We start from the raw sequence: 15,267 nt of genomic DNA, 5'->3' as shown, positions 1-15,267 counted from the left end.
AAACATGGCTTCTCTTCCATGGCATGTCAAAGAATGAGTAGTGAACATCTCCCTGAAGGCAGCTGTATTTGCTACCTCTTATAAAACACTAATGTCAACAGGCACCCATGCAAAATGGCTATAAATCATGAATTGTGATAAAAATTTAGGAAATATTCACCCTTAGCAAAGAACAGAGCCATTTATACATCTAAGGAAAATAGACTACAGAGCACTTTTTTGAGAGCACTTTGCTGTTTTAATTCTATTTTACTTTCAACAGGGTAAAAAAAAAAGTATAATGTTGGGTCAAATCTTAGGATCCATCACAACAGTATTCCGTATGTGAGAGAGAAAGCAGGAAACACATGAACGAAGGAAAAGAGGTCTTCCTTGCAATCAGTCTCTGAGCTCAGAGATGCTTTCCTTCAGGTATATGCTAATTTCATATAGATAGCTTGAGGAAGATCTGCACCACCTCTCAAGGTTAATGTAGGCTATTAAAGTCTGTAGTTGACAAAACTGCAGTGCATCCTCTATTTTTATCCAAGGGTCCCTCCTCATTCTAGCAGTTTAAAAGTTCATGGGACAAAATCATAGTTACGTAATCAAATGACATTAACACTTCAAAAGCATCTCTCATTTTTTTTCAGAATGAAATATCCTAATCCTTTTTCTATGATCATGAAAGGTAATTCTCTTACCTTATCAGTTGTTTTAATTTTCACCTTCAGAATCTGCTCTGGTCATATTATACCTCTTCTTGCAATTGACTGAGGGGTTTTTAATGTAATGTTCTAGGTGATAAAACACCAGGCAGGATTTTGTATAAAAGCACGATGTTTTCTATTCTTGATGTGTCCACTTGACCACATCAACACACTGGGTAGATACTTTCAACCGTACACTTCAACTCTAGTATACAGAGACCCTGAGATCCTTTTCACTCAGTGCATTTAAGCAGATTCTGAGTCTTTTTATTTAATGTTTATTTATTTTTTAGAGAGAGAGTGAGTGAGGAAGGGGCAGAGAGAGAAGGGGACAGAGGATCCAAAGCCGGCTCCTCACTGACAGCAGCAAGCCTGATGTGGGGCCCGAACTCATGAACCGTGAGATCATGACCTGAGCTGAAGTCGAAAGCTCAACCAACTGGGCCGCCCAGGTGCCCCCAGATTCTCAGTTTTCAATAGAGTTTGGACCATTTTCCTCTAAATATATGACATCTTATGTTTTTCCACATTGCAATTACTTGCTACTAAAAGACCTGTGAAGTGTTCTGAAGATTGTCTTTTCCCTGCCCAAAGGAGACAGACCTTCAAAGTATGAGTTTTTGTAATGTATTTCGGATTATTTACACAGATGTTAAGACTACTTTGTGCATTGGGTATTTAGGAAATTAAGATGGTAGGAAATCTCATTTATTATACTATACCATTGACAGAAATGCCCATCTCTTTCTATCTCTATACTATGAAAATCGTAATGCAGACTAGCTCTATCGCAGACATAAGCACATAATAAGTTTTCAATAAAATACTTACAAGTTGGATAATTTCTACCCTCTACCTGCTTTCTTGAAGAGAGCATCCTAACCACATTAAAAAAGAAACTCAATTCTATTAACTTCATGGTAAAATTCTGCTAATGGAAATTTGAAAACTTAAATATGTAGATATCCATTGATTATTCTCTATTGCCATATATTCAACCTCCCAAAGGTTTCTGGAAATATTTCTGGAAATATGCTGATCCTCCAATTCATAAGAAGAATCCCAGAGACAAGTTGAAAGTGTCAATAATAAATAGTAGTATCACATTTGAGACTGTCTTTGTAAATAACACAAACTCTCACTCAAGGACAGTTGGGGAATGGGACGTTATATTAAGCAATTTAGTTTATGTATAAATTAGAATGCGTGTATTTGAGTGTATGTGTAATTTGTGTTTACAACATTAAAAAAATTATAACACAATTTACATATTGTGAATCTTGCCAAACAAAATTTAAGCTCTAATGCTTAATAATGCACTTCAGACTTCACCCTATTTGGGGAATATTAACAAAATAAGTAATCATAAAAAAGTATAAAGAAATAGTTGTGCACAAAACAGGTTTTATTTGGTTAAGTTGGGAGGTACCATAGAGGTCACCCAAGCCAAATTCCCCTCAGCAGGACTCTCCTCTATCATCATTAGCAGGTAAAATTCATCCTTTTTTGCCTGGATCATCTCTGTTTATTGTCAAGTGTATCAGCATAATCATTAACAGTGGCCCCCTTTTATCCTCAAGAGTAAATGACAAGTCATGATTACCCTGTCAATACAATGATATCTAGCTTCTGCTCAAAGTGCTCTGGCTGATGGAGTGGCTCCATAACCCACAAGTTGCCCATTCTAGTTTTGAAAAGACAGAGTGGAAATACAGAATTATTAAAATATAAAATCTTGGGGCGCCTGGGTGGCGCAGTCGGTTAAGCGTCCGACTTCAGCCAGGTCACGATCTCACGGTCCGTGAGTTCGAGCCCCGCGTCGGGCTCTGGGCTGATGGCTCAGAGCCTGGAGCCTGTTTCCGATTCTGTGTCTCCCTCTCTCTCTGCCCCTCCCCCGTTCATGCTCTGTCTCTCTCTGTCCCAAAAATAAATAAACGTTGAAAAAAAAAATTAAAATATAAATTCTTAAAAACTCATTCTGATGATGAGCTTCCATCTTTTTCTGAGTCCCTTGTACCCATTCCTAATTTGATCCTCTGTAAAGACACTACAGAATGTGAGTCCTTCAACTCCATAAGACAACTGCCATGCCTTCCTTAAACATAAATAGTTCAACATAAAATGGCTCAGTAAGGAAACACTCTTTGAGAAGAAGTGTGTAGGAGAATAAATATTATGATACAATAATAGATGATTTTTAGGGAACTATGTTACAGGTGTTTTCATGAGAGCTCTAAAGAAATAACAGCAGCTGATCATTGCCTTTCTCAGGTCTCTCACTCAAAAGCACTATCTGGGTTCCCACGGGTTGGAAACCAATATATATTTTCATAATTTTATACCAGCCAAGTCACATGGAAGAAAAAAACTGCTCTGTAGAGAGAGGCAAAAGAAATCAGCAGGGTAAAGTGGTTTGAAAAGAACTAGAGGGATGCCTGGGTGGCTCAGTCAGTTAAGCATCGACTGGCTCAGGTCATGATCTCACGGTTTGTGAGTTCGAGCCCCATGTCGGGCTCTGTGCTGTCAGCTCGGAGCCTGGAGCCTGCTTCAGATTCTGTGTCTCCCTCTCTCTCTGCCCTTCCCCTGCTCACACTCTGTCTCTCTCTCTCTCAAAAATAAATTAAAAACATTAAGTAAAAAAAAAAATTAAAAAAAAAAACGAGATAGTTGAAATATCAATCACTGCTTCTTTCTCAGGTTTCCTTCTCAGCAATTCAGGTATAAGAAGAAGCCATATAAAAAGGGTAGAGATTCCACACTGCAGTAAAATTCAGATATTTTCCAGGTAGCAGAAGAAATTAATTAAAATTAATTAATTACTTTGAAAAGAATTAATGGTAGTGATTACATGTTATAGGGTCTGTATACTCTTGTTTAATAAATACTCATTCAGATGATAGTTTCTTTGTTAAAATGGAGATGGAGTTAATTGCCATGCATGTGACCTAGCTAAGAATTTAATATCCTTCTGTATTTTATAGGAAAGGCCAAAATCAGTATCTGGACCCTGGGTACTAATCTGAGATGTAAATGATTCGACCTGTTGAGCCCACACAACTGTAACCAGCTCCACTGTGGCATCTGGCAACAGCTACACAAATGACAGGCCATAGTTGTCTAGGAACAATTACCCACTGCTGGGAAGTGTGTTTGACAAATTCAACCCTATGTTTGTAATGGCCAACATCAGAGCAGTACTTGAGGTCTGAGAACTGCTCGTTACCAGTCTACAAGTATGTAGGTATAGAAACTGACAGAAGCCGCTGGAAGGTTTTATAGCAGTCTGACACTGTATGACATCGAAGCCATGAGATACCAGTCTAATGAATAGGGTTTGGACCAGTTTAGGTGGTGTTGAACTCATAAGGTGAGTCACGTGTGGCTCAGGTCATATACTGGTTGCACAAGGGATTGAAACAATTGAAAAATTTGAAAAATTTGAAACATTGAACAATTTGAAAAATTAAAAAAAAATCTTTACCGTAACAGTTTGAAAAGCAGTGCTTGAGGAGAAAATTCTCTACTTTAAACTTCTGTTTTGATTCAAGATGAAGGCTATTGCCCAAATAACCCTTTCCATTTAGTAAAAACCCATCTAACATAGTTCAGGAGTTCCTGTCTTTCATCACTTCCCAAGCCTATCACAGTGGAGGGGAAGGTAGAAGAAATGCATGTATCTTTTCCCCAAACTATTAAAGGGAAGGTCTCCCATTTGAGATTGAGACTCTGTATCCTTTCCCCTTTGTTGGTAAAATAGGGTTACTCTCTTTAGTCACATCTGCATTTCCATATTTGCTTTTTGGAAATCAACACATTTCCAAAGTTTTCATCTCTTTTCCAACTCTAAGCTATTTGATGATTTCTCTTGCTGACACCCATCTACAATAGCATCATCAATGATAAAAGAATAATAAAAGATAAGGTGGGTAAACAAATGCTTGGGAAATTCCATAACTGTTTTAGATTTTATTCTAGGTGTAATTAGTACAGGACAGAATGGCACGGTTTTGATTGCTAGAATAAATCTATCGTGCCCCCAAATGAGTCTGTCTTTCCAGATGTGTTCTGTTTTCATCTTCTACTTTAAGACAGTGTGTAGAACATATAAAAATCTAATATGGTAATCAGTAGATTCTTGGTTCTTCAAAACCCAGAGATGCAACCAATAGACTTACTGGTGCAACAAGTATCTCCATCATTGCATGAAAATAAACCTTAAACTGATGCCACACCAATAAATCATCACATCATGTGTTGCCTAACTGCCATAGTTCTCAAATCATTGTCTAGGGACTCCTGGGATCCTCGAAACCCTTTCAGGCGGTTCTCAAAGTCAAACTATTTTCGTAATAATATTAGTTTGCTCATTTAGCTTTCATTCTGTTATGAGTCTACAGAGGAGCTTTCTAGAAGTTACATTACATGTAGCTATCATCACTTAGGCAGTTAATGGAAAGTGAGTTTGTGCACTGTCATGTTTCCTGGAGTTTTCAAAGGCGGCTTGTACATTTTCAGAGATTAACTCATTCATTCTTAATATTTCTACTGTGCTCCCAATAACTATTTTCATTTGTACCTGCTGCTATCATTTCTGTAACCTCATCACCATCTAATAAATCGCTACTTGAAATCCTGAAGTTTACCTCTGCTCATGTGGAGACAAACAAATGTATAGGCATACATTTCTGTCTTGTTTTGCAATACCTCACTCAAAAAAAAAGACTTTTTCTAAATTTAAGATTTTTTATCTAAAATACTATTTTAGAGTTTAATGATTTTTTCTAAAATAGAAAATGTATTTGTAACATACTTTTCTTATGTTTAAGGATGGCTCATTGGCTTAAAAAAGGGAGACATTTGAAGATTAAGTTTCTCAACCTTTATCTGCAACAGCTACATCTAAAGATGCTAAAAAAGATGAAGACTCACACTTCACAGAGCACTCTGACTCCTGGAAGGAAGGAACCTGATGCAAAGAAACAGGACAGAGCTATAAAAATGAAACAAAACTAGGATGAAAGGTCTTCCTTTCTCTTGGCTTTACTTATATTTATAATTTACCTTCTTTTCTAGTGCAACTGAATACTTTTGAGTAGCATTATAATGCCAGCTAATCACACCATCCTTTGAGAATGTTCATTGAACACTTAAAGAAAAAGGAATCATATGTCTTAAACGTAATTATAATGCATTCTTTGGATTGTTAGAGCTTTCCAAAACAGAAATGAAAAAACCCTTGAAGCATCTTATGGGATAAGTCTTTGTATGCCAATGGCTGGAGAAGTGCACTGTAGCTAAGAGATTAATAAATAAAGACATTTTACACTTCACAGCAATGAATACCTGTTGGATAAAAAGTCAGTAAAAAGAAATTACACTGTCATTTTCCCATGATAGAGTAACTTGTCTAATTAAAGATTTAGCTGTCGACATGAAGCATGAGTTAAAAATCTCATCTGCAGAATTACACTTTTGCCTTAAGATGGGACAAATCTAAAGAATTACCATACTTGTCTTGATTATATTTGTCCAGCATCAGTACTAAGTAATCCTCAAAGACCTTCACTTAAACGAATGCTTACCAACAAACAAGTGTTGTTAAAATAGTCGAAGTGCAGAATAATTTTTTTTTAGTTTCACAGTTTATCTTGCAGCAAATGTGTTAACATTTGCACTGATGGTGCAGAAGTAAAAGTGTCTCAGCATCAATCAAGACAAAGTCATAAAGCTGGATTGATAGTCATTGTATTCTTCATTGCTATGTACTCACAGTTTTTCGAAAAGCCACCTTCACTTAAGGGTATCTTGATGAAGCAGTATAAATATCAATGTTACTAAACCTAGAGGCTGAGTACATGCATCTTTTGAATGTTCTATACCACAAAGCGGTAAGTACACATTCGCACTTGTGCTGCCTACCGAGGTGACTGTCCTGAGTGAAGGCACTTATTAGGCAATTCAACTGCAAGTTAGAGTCAATTTTTTTACATGGGATGCTATTTCTACTTGAAAGTCTGACTGATAGTCCATCTATGCTTATGGAAGCCTGAGTTTTTGGCAGAAATCTTCTCAAAAATGGACAAAATGAGCCTGTCACTTAAAGGAAGACAACTGACAGTGTTTATGACCCATGATGAAATTTGGATTTAGAATTCTGGAAACTGTGTATTTCCACCATGGGTTTGAAAGCTTCCCCCTTTCTGATGATATTGGTGGTAATATTAGGAATGCAATTTTTAAATAGTATACAACAAAATGTGTACACATTGAGAAGATCTAATGTAAATCAGTGAACCAATATTTTCAAATGACAAATGCATGATGCTGTGAAATCACTCATAAGTAAAAGATCCCCTTAAATTGCACGTAAAGGGCACCTGGGTGGCTCAGTCTGTCAAGCATCCAACTTTTGATTTCAGCTCAGGTCACGATCTCATGGTTTGTGAGATCGAGCCCACATTAGACTCCACGCTGACAGCATGGGGCCTGCTTAGGATTCTCTCTCTCCCTCTCTCTGTCCTTCCTCCCCCCTCCTCTGTCAAAATAAATACACTTAAAAAAAAAACTACAAAAAAAATGCTTGGAAGACCAATGGATTAATGCAGCAGAATATGAAAAGTTAATTGCTATGATTTCAAATTCCATACTGCAACAAACTTTTTGGAAACTATCACTTGTCAAGTTTTGGTGAGGTATCAAAGAAGAAAATCTATAATTATCTGAAAATACTATTAAAATACTCTTTCCTTTCTAATTACATGTCTGTGTGAGACCAGATTTTCTTCATACACTTCAACCAAAACAACATATTGCAACAGATTAAAAGCAGAAGCAGATATGAGAATCCAGCTGTCTTCCATTAAACCATACATTAAAGAGTTCTGCAAAGTTATATATATATAAAAAAGAGCCACACTTCTCACTGATATTTTAAAATATATATTTTCCCCATAAAAACATACTATTTATGTTAACATGAAATAGATTTACTATTATTTTAAATGATTTAATAAATAAATATTTTTTAAAATTTCTCATTTTAAATTTCTGACAATGGATATAATTGGCAGTATGCTAATAAATATTTAACAACTAGCTATCCAGGAAAAAAAAACATGGTTTGTAGAATTTGTCAATTTCCATGGAATAACTATCTCTCACTAGCCAATTTTAAGCGAGAATGTGAAACCAACTAGCTCACAGAATTTCTGATATAATCCACACAATCCACATAAACAAAAGCTCTTTAAAGGTTTCAACAACTTTTAAGAGTAGAAAGAGGTCCTCAAACCAAAAAAGTTGAGAGCCACTGGGTATGGATCTTATGTGGCTAATTTATTTTGAAATTCACAATATAACCATCAAATCACAGAAATATTTTAACTACCTTATTGCGCTGATAGAACAGCCAAAGTTGCAAGCATTTACCAATTTCCAAAGCAAAATCATCCTATGATATTAAAACAAGTACACGCTAGTATCTATAGAACTCATACTTTGGCCTGTAAGAGATTTATAGGTATGGAGTGAGGTATGGGTGTAACAAACACACTGGCAGCAAAGGCAGATACTGTGTTTGAGTAGTCCAAACTACTCTCTGCAATCGCATTTTTTTGGGACTGTACCTTTTTATGAACAGTATTTTCCTCAGATTCTAAGAAATAAACATAGGCAGTTGCAAAATTAGAAAAAGAAAAGAAAAGGAAAAATTCGCTCCAGTTAGTCTCTGCAAATATTTTCTTTATGAAACCATGCATCTGCTCAGAGTTAGTTGCAGAGTGTGACTAACATTTTCTACCAAACTTGTGCCGTGTCAGTTCTCTTTACTGATGCTGCATGTGTTAATTAAAATTAATTACACATGCCAGTAAATAGTTTCCCTCTGAATGCAGCAAATAGAAGCAGAATAATATAATTCATAACTTATATGCAAGGTATATAATTAAAACCTTCATAATATTTTCTCTCAGCAGGTACAGTCACTAAGGACATTCTTTATGGGTAAGTTGGTTGCACAGTAAATCAACTGAGGAAAAATAAAAATATGTCACACATGCAACATTGGGTCCCCCAAAAACTCCTGATTTGTAAATTGATATTGTAAAAAGCCAGGCTTGTAATTAATATTCTTGAGTGCATGATTTGAGGGAGTTCAGTGATCTTCATAAAGCTTTATATATCTCTGTGTTAGTTTGATTTAAAGGCTTTTTTTTCAGACTCAAGAACTCTGAGACAAGGTGTTACTGCTTTAGTAATAAATCAGGATAGTACATGGTGACACTAGTAATAATGGAAAACACTGTGCCTGCCAGAGAGTGCCATGGATAGATTCTTCAGTATAACTGGATTTAAACAGCAACAGATTTGACTAATAACCCTCTTTGGACTTATTTCTATTTATTCTCCTATTTCACATAGGGTTTTTTTGTGTCAACATGCAGATTGTTTTACAATATTCTATAAGTCATCTCTAAAAACCTGATTATTCCAATAGTTAGTAAAACATACCCTTAATTTTCTTTATTTTTGTTCTTCGGAGGCCTCTAAGACTGCCAAGTGAAATTTAGGTGTTTAGAAATTTCCCTCAGGCTCGACCCAGGGAGGGAAATTTTCACACCCCTGCTTATTCATTTCCTAAGAGCTCTTCCCGGCAGGTTGCTGACTGAAAGACCGGCACTCTTGGCTCTCTCCCTGCTGGCTTCTACTTTGGGGGGAGGTATGCTGTCACAGAATCACCACTTTGCAGTTTAAGCCATAGCACACAACTCACTTTAATTTTATTCTTACCACAAAAAATGAAACTGTAAACTCACTCTTTAAAATAACAGCTTGAGACAAACCAGTCAATATCCTGATACGGTGATTTAGAATGACTAATTAGTTTTCAAAAAGAAAAGCTAATTTTTCAGCCAAGACTAGCAATACAATCTTATTTATAAACAATCACATGTTTAAAGATATTGGATCATTAGTGCCAATCTCTTTTAATGATGATCTGTCAGACTTTCTCTTGCAACCTAAACACTACAGTGTCTCATTTAAAGACTGTATCATAGAACAGAGCACATATTTTTCTGTAGCATGTTTGTAACCAGTGATTGTTCCCTATCATTAATGAACACAGCTGGGGCCATTTTATGGTCCCCAAATGGAGGCTGTCCCAAGCCACAGTGTTTGTGTGAAGGGGTGGGAGGGGGGAGGGGATTGCCCATCAGCAAATAGTTATTCCAGGAAGTAGGTGGGGAGCAGGCAATGTATTTGTTCTGAAATCCTAGAAGAAAAGTAAACTTGCTGTGAAGGACATAATTTCTTTTTGTTCTTGAACTTTACACAGCCGTAGTGGGCTCATTCATCACAAGTGCCCTTGGACACAAACCTCCTGAACATGAATGCCTCAAACACTGAGCAAGATCCCTGCTGGCGCTACTAATGGCTTAAAATACAACCCCAGTTTAAATCCTTGGGAAGAAAGGAACTGAATGGAAGTTACTGATTCTATCCTATCAGTCCCTTTGTTTGAAATACTCAAAGGGAGCACAAAGTCTAATTCCCCTAGAAAAATGGGTATGGATTACACACAGGTGTTTTAAGCATGAAGAATGTCTCCAAAGCCTTTTAATGACATTTGAAAAAGCTAAAAAGCACCAACTTGTTATTTTTCTCCCTCAGAAAAGGCAAAAACAGTCATCCAAGTAGGGCATCATACTTCTATTTCACTTGAGAGTTTAATTTGAAAACCAATAAGAGAAGAATTTAAATTGATTGCTTCAAGCCACAGACATTTCATACCCAAGCAATTATGTTGGCTTTCATGAGAATTTATCTTAGCTGTGAAATCAATTGTCACAGACTTAGTTCACAAAAATATTACTAAATCATATTTGATTTCTGTCTTGGTGTAGTTGGTGAATCAAATCAAATGGGCAGACAATGTTAGTTCTCTAATCCAACTCTCCCCAGACTCCCCCTTTGAAAACATTTTCACCACTCCCCTCTGGTGCACCTAGGATTTCCTAACAATGCTATTTCACAACCAGAGAGACACTCAAAAAGGGAAAAGATGCAGTAGCAAGAACTGGGAAACTATTGTAATATGCAGGATCAGAACCATATGACAACAAATATCTTTGCAGTGAGAGACTGGAACAAAGGAAGAGAGCAGACACAAAAACAGAGTTCTCTGATTCAAAGATTTGCATTTAACAGCTTTCAAGATATAAAGTTTCCTTTTATTGACTTGCTAAACATGTATTTCTATTCAACTCCTTGACAAGGAAAGCATAGGGTTTACCTTTTTAGATTTGTAGTGGGAAATAAACATTACTGTCATTTATGAACTCGCAATCAGTAACTCTGCAAAAGGCCTCAAATCTCTGTGTGACCCATGTGAACTTAATAGATCTAGCAGAACCAAGAAGGACCAAAAACCTATCAATAGAAAACTAAAATCCTATCTTCTGGCTCTCTACCTCCTTTACTTTCCAAAGTTCTATATATAATAGAAGACCTGGAATTTGTTAAGACCTTGCTCCAGCTAAAGAAGTGAAGATTTATAAGGCCAAATGTAGATATCTACAAAACATCCCTGAATAATAAAGGTAACACGGGAACAAAGAATTTACAATAAGACATGTATTCTCTCTATTTTTTTCTTACAGTACAATGACATGGAATATTGTTCTACTAAATTCAAACAAAACTTATTTATATAGTTGGTATAAAACTGCAAATTCTCAGGGGTTTTTCTTGTTTTGTTTTGTTTTTGTTTTTGTTTTTTTGTTTGTTTTTTTTTTTTTTTTTGAGAGAGAGGAAGAGAGAGAGAATCCCAAGCAGCAGGCTCCATGCTGACAGTGTGGAGCCCGACTCGGCACTCTACAAGGGTGAGATCACAACCTGAGCGGAAATCAAGAGTCTGATACTTAACCAACTGAGCCACCCAGGCGCCCCTGGTTCTTACTTTTTAAATGAAAGATTTGTGTTCATTTTCTCTAGGAGTTTTCCTTCATACTTCCATTTTCAGCCCACCCAGATCTGAGGTGCTAGGCTTCTAGGGCTTAACTACAGAATACTTTTTATTGGCAATTGGTGTTATTTATATCTTCTCCATATAACAGAAAAGAAAAGTTTAATATCCACACATTTATTCATTCACTTATGTTATTCAGCTCCCATAATTACCAGGTACCCTAATAGGCCCTGGGGATAAAACAATGAACAAGGCAAACAGCATCTCTCCCTCATAGAAAGCAGTCTAGCACATATCAGATAAAGGGTTAGTATCCAAAATCTACAGAGAACTTATCAAACTCAACACCCAAAAAACAAATAATCCAGTGAATAAATGGGCAAAAGACACGAATAGACACTTCTCCCAAGAAGACAGCCAGATGTCCAACCGACACATGAAAAAATGTTCCACATCACTCATCATCAGGGAAATACAAATCAAAACCACAATGAGATACCACCTCACACCTGCCAGAATGGCTAACATTAACAACTTGGGCAACAACAGATGTTGGCAAGGATGCTGAGGAAGGGGAAACCTTTTGCACTGTTGGTGGGAATGCAAACTGCTGCAGCCACTCTGGAAAACAGTACGGAGGTTCCTCAAAAAATTAAAAATAGAACTACCCTACGACCCAGCAATTGCCCTACTAGGTATTTATCCAAAGGATACAGGTATGCTGTTTCGAAGGGGCACATGCACCCTAATGTTTATAGCAGCACTATCGACAATAGCCAAAGTATGGAAAGAGCCCAAATGTCCATCAATGGGTGAATGGATAAAGAAGATGTATACACACACACACACACACACAATGGAGTATTATGTGGCAATCAAAAAGAATGAAATCTTGCCATTTGCAGCTACATGGATGGAACTAGAGGGTATTATGCTAAGCAAAATTAATTAAAGAAAGGCAAATATTACATGACTTCACAATCATGAGGACTTTAAAATACAAAACAGATGAACATAAGGGAAGGGAAGCAAAAATAATATTAAAAACTGGGAGGGGGACAAAACATAAGAGACTCTTAAATATGGAGAACAAGCAGAGAGTTGCTGGAGGGGTTGTGGGAAGGGGGATGGGCTAAGTGGGTAAGGGGCATTAAGGAATCTACTCCTGAAATCATTGTTGCGCCATATGCTAACTTGGATGTAAATTAAAAAATAAATAAATTATTTAAAAAAAAGGAGAAAGCAGTCTGGCAGTGGAGACAAGTATCAGTCACATGATTACATTTAAATTAATAAATGTATTTGTCATTGTGTTAAAATGAGAAAGTAGTATAAATTGTTAAAATGTTGACTTAGCACATTCCATTACTTAAACACATTATTTAAGTGTTCTCACAGCAATATCACTGACATCTGATTAATACCAGTTTGCTTTATGTGCTTCTCAAGACAATGAATCAGACTTCAGTTAGTCTCATATCGAGTGGCATTGTTTTGATACTAAGAATACAGTATGGGGAAAATCACACATTTATATCCTACCTGAAGTTACAGAGAGAATGCAATCAACTGGCTAAGATAAGTGAAAGTGATAAAGAGTTTTTACTATCAAATTGATTTTTTTTAAATCTATCAGGTACTCATAGAGGGTATTACAAACACACCTACACACAAAGATGACCCACCAACACTGCATGGGGAAAGGTAGGATAACACACATTTCATTACCCAGCTTGGACTGGAAGACTGGTTACTAACTGACTGAATCTTCATCTGACAAAGAAAAATTTTCTTGAATCAGAGTATTCAGAAGATAAACAATTCTCACTTAGTATTTTATGAGGCAAGAAGAAATGCCTGGAACATTCTTTTGACAACTGTGGGGTAAAATGAAATAAAGTAACTTCTTCGGGTGTCAGGCTTATGTCCCAAAGACAAGCTTCATTGCACTGTATTCCTTATACAATACTTTATTTCCTATTATGAAACACTGCATATTTTTACTCTACTGAATTTCCAATAAATTTGAGTCTCTGCCATCCCTATTTACAGAAGAGTAATTGTTTCCCTTTTAACATAGATTTGACACTCCACCACATCCAAGTGAGACATGACCTCTTAGACAAGGCATTGTGTACCACCTTTTGCCCAGCATATTTGTTTAATTAAGTACTTTTTGAAACAACTTAAACTCCAAGCACATCTTAATATAGAAACATAGCTATAAAGGTATATAAATGGAAAACCTGACTCCAATTCCTTTCCAGCTAACAAGTGGAAAAATATACCACTCAACAATGAGAATAAAGAGCCATTCTTTACAGAATGCCTAAAGTGCATACACTAGCTATAGTGACATTTATTGAGTGTCAGCAACGTGCTGGAGACTAAGTGGAGTAGTGAGACATCCTAAAATCACTTTTTGTAGGAAAACGGGGGAGGAGGTGAATTGAAACACTTGGCAATGTTGATAAACCATATCCTGAAATGAAGCTACAAAGCAGCGTCAAGTAAAAAAGTGCCTTATGTTAAAAGAAAACAGAGCTGGACAACCCCAAGGCGTACTCAGAAAATACCATGTGGCTGCCCTACAAGCCCCCTGGACAGACACAGATCTCTGCTGGTTACCAGAGCTGACATACCTTGGACCAAATGGGCCTTAGCATGACCTTAAAAGTGAAGGTCTGCCTGGGGAGAGCAAAGACCAGCACAGTGAAGTCATTATCTAGACATGCTTCTACCAGAGAAAACATGACATTTCTAACAGAATCAAATGGAACAAAAACCTGGGGGGAACATTCCAATCTTAGTTTAGATCCTGTCACAAAGAAGTTTAGGAATCTTAAGACTTAGATTTCAAAATGATCTGGCGATGTGATGAATGTGAGAACAAAGTATTATAATTTATCAGTCTTCCCAGGTATCTGGGATATGCTCTTTGAAAGCCCCAGAGGAGGGCTGGGGGCTGCACACTCTTACCTGGAGTTTTTGGAGGTTAAATCAGTCTAGGTGTGAAATTCACTCTCCTCAAGCGCTGAAGTCACTGCAACTAGTAACAATTCCTTCCATTTATAAAAATCTAAGCACTAAAACACTGTTTAGAATGGCTCAAAAATCTGGTCACCAGACTCATAAAGATCATATTAATTCACCAGGACACTGAAGGCTTTTTAAAGAAGGATGTTAAATGTATCAATTCTTACACACCTGATGACTGGGAATTACAGAATAACTGTTTTAAAACTTTATAGTGGAAAATTGAAATAGTAACTGAATGAGCTCTTAGGAATAATGCTGTGGTACAAGTAGCAATGACTAATATAGTTTTTTAAGAACTATAGCAAGGGTACTGGTCAGGTCTATGTTGGGCTTTGCAAATGAGACTAAAAAGCATTCTATGGAAATCTGTTAGACCTAAGAACAAACTGAAATACCTCCACGAGAAGTTAAAAATCTCTTCATCCCTGCTCTTTTGGGAACAATTCCAATTAAAATATTAGGTAGAATTCCTGTTCCATAGTTAATATCAAACTGTGGTATCAGAAAGAGCCGTAGGTCAGGAGACACCTGGCCCGGGTTCCAGTTCTGTCTCTGTCATTGACGGCTTCTGTG

At 36.7% G+C, this 15,267-nt stretch overlaps 1 protein-coding gene across 4 annotated transcripts in view; it reads right to left on the bottom strand.

The window, feature by feature from the left end:
* DNM3 (dynamin 3) overlaps positions 1–15,267 on the bottom strand; it is a 551,444-nt gene that overhangs the window by 128,501 nt on the left and 407,676 nt on the right. The gene's annotated exons all lie outside the window — the stretch shown is intronic.

Source organism: Lynx canadensis, chromosome F1 (assembly GCF_007474595.2).
Source record: "Lynx canadensis isolate LIC74 chromosome F1, mLynCan4.pri.v2, whole genome shotgun sequence".
Taxonomy (NCBI): domain Eukaryota; kingdom Metazoa; phylum Chordata; class Mammalia; order Carnivora; family Felidae; genus Lynx; species Lynx canadensis.
The sequence above is the reverse complement of the archived record's forward strand: the minus strand, read 5'-3'. Positions and strand labels throughout refer to the sequence as shown.